Here is a 2,227-nt window from a genome sequence, read left to right as displayed (position 1 = left end):
CTCCTGAGCATTATGCAGGTCTGATCCACAGCTACAGGAAGAGTTTAGTTGAGTATTTTGTTGTTCCACACAGATAATGCAGAAAAACAGGTGATTCTGAGTGGATCGCATACTTTTTCTTGCCACTGTATGTAGAGATGCATATATTTACATTATGAATAAAAGTGGAGGATGTGGTTGTTGTTCATTGTGCATGGTGATATGCATATGTAGAGTCAGCACTTTTTTGTCTCTCTTTGTGTATACGCGTACACATATTTAATAATAATGTAAATATTTCATCTTACAGCAACAATAGCTTTGGGCACAAGCTGAAAATTAATTATGTTGATTCTCATGGGCATTGATGTCCCTTTTATAGCTTGTACTTTAGATGCATGTGAACATCCTGAAGAGGGTCACAGGGGCTGGGGGTGGATAGGTGGGGTGGGCCTGGAGGCAATGCCAGCCTACACTTAGGTGAGAGGCAGGGCAAACCCTGGACTGGGCACTGGTCTCTCACAGGACTGACACATAAAGAAAGACAACCACTCACGTTCATGCCTATGGGCAATTTAGAGTCAGCAATTAAACTAACCTGCATGTGTCTGGACTGTGGGATGAAGGTATCTGGACAAAACACATGTAGGCACACAGAGAACATGCAAACTCCACACAGAAAGGCCCTGGTCAGGATTGGAACCTGGCACCTTCTTGCTGTGAGGCAGCAGTACAAACCACTGTGTTGCCCAGATAAAACATCAGATAAACCGTATACTGTAGATCCGTCTGAGCACTTACATTACTTATTAATGTGAAAACAACACAACATGTAATAACTACTAATACCAGCTTGTAACAATCATGCAAAAACCATCACCTCAAATAACGACACCCACAGCTGCAAATCAAAATTTAGGGGGAGTAAACAGACAGCGACACCGCCGGTTGTTCTCTCACTGGCTCTGGAGGCTCTGTGATTGGAAGCAAACAACGCAGTAGCTCCTCAGAGAGTGAGCTCTGAGGTGACAGGACTTCAGGGTGGTGTAACTTTCCAGGATCAGAAGTAGGGTGGTTTGCTGAGGTCAATGAGCCTTACTGCCTTTGAGAGAGAGAGAGAAAAAATTAATTATATACATTTTAAATTTTTTGAGCCTCTGCTGCTTTTTTCTAACATTAATAAGACATTGATTTCCCTACCTCCATCTTTTCTTAATGCTTCATTGCTTTGTCTTTTCTGGCAGTAAATCCCTGAATGTAACCTGTAGCTCACCTCAGTACGATGAGGCTACAAACTGTAGTGGCACCTGTGAAAACTCCTATGAAACATTTGACATGTTTAAAGTAACACAATGCAAAATTTTCATCTAGATAAACCATCATTTTCATATTTTCTACTGCTGAATGATTTAAATTTGCTATCCTAAACCCCTGCTGTTGGTCTGCCCCAGGAAAATGTTAAAGCCCACAGAAAAATATGTGTTCTACATGTTGTTGTGTGTTAGGGTCCTGGCATGCCAGTTTTTAGTACAGCAGGGATCCTGGCTGCCCTTCCACACCCAGCCCACCTCCAGTACCACATAAGGACCCTAATTGTCATGCCACTTCACATTACATATGTCATTCCTCTTGCCACGCTACCTTGCCCATGTGCCTGGCCAGCTGCTCAAAAGGGGGGTGCAAAGTGAGGACAGGGTGAGGTGTCACTGTTTCCATGTGCTGATGGGCATTCAGTTTTAGGCTAAGCTTTTCTCAACAAGCAAAATGAACAATTTTCAAAAAATCTATACATGTCTCTGAAAATGGTTCAGTATAGTCAAGCAATGATTTACAATAGAAAAGTATTATAACTGATATTTGTTAATATTATTATATTTTTATAATAATAATATTATCATATTAATACAAGAGGATTATAACTGATATTTATTAATTTATTATGTCTTTCTTTAGTGGCATAACTGTAGGTGTTGTGACATTTTGGATGCAACTTCACAAATCTTACATTTTGTGAACAGGTTTCTCACAGAAGAAAATTATAATCGCTAACAGTTCTCAGTCACTGGGCAAAAAGCGGTGTTAAGCACATGACGAATACCTTTGAACAGCTTGATTTTAGACAGCTTTTGTTCTGTCTCATTACCTTGGCAAATGTAATCTAGGACGCCATTCTTTGTGGTGCATATGCTTCCTGTGAGAGTATTTCTCCAGTTTTCTCCTTCCTTTCTGAGAATATGTGGACCCCCCC

General features: G+C 40.6%; 1 long non-coding RNA gene across 1 annotated transcript in view; it reads right to left on the bottom strand.

The window, feature by feature from the left end:
* Positions 1-362: 362 nt before the first annotated feature.
* The window catches only part of LOC109954918 (uncharacterized), a 32,324-nt gene continuing 30,459 nt past the window's right edge, over positions 363-2,227 (bottom strand). Inside the window, exon 3 of the long non-coding RNA XR_002274198.1 lies at positions 363-1,081. This is a non-coding gene — a long non-coding RNA (uncharacterized LOC109954918). The remainder of the gene's footprint in view (positions 1,082-2,227) is intronic.

The sequence above is a fragment of the Monopterus albus genome, unplaced genomic scaffold (assembly GCF_001952655.1).
Source record: "Monopterus albus unplaced genomic scaffold, M_albus_1.0 scaffold12.1, whole genome shotgun sequence".
Classification (NCBI taxonomy): domain Eukaryota; kingdom Metazoa; phylum Chordata; class Actinopteri; order Synbranchiformes; family Synbranchidae; genus Monopterus; species Monopterus albus.
Note: the sequence above shows the minus strand (reverse complement) of the source record. Positions and strands in the feature narration are given on the sequence as shown.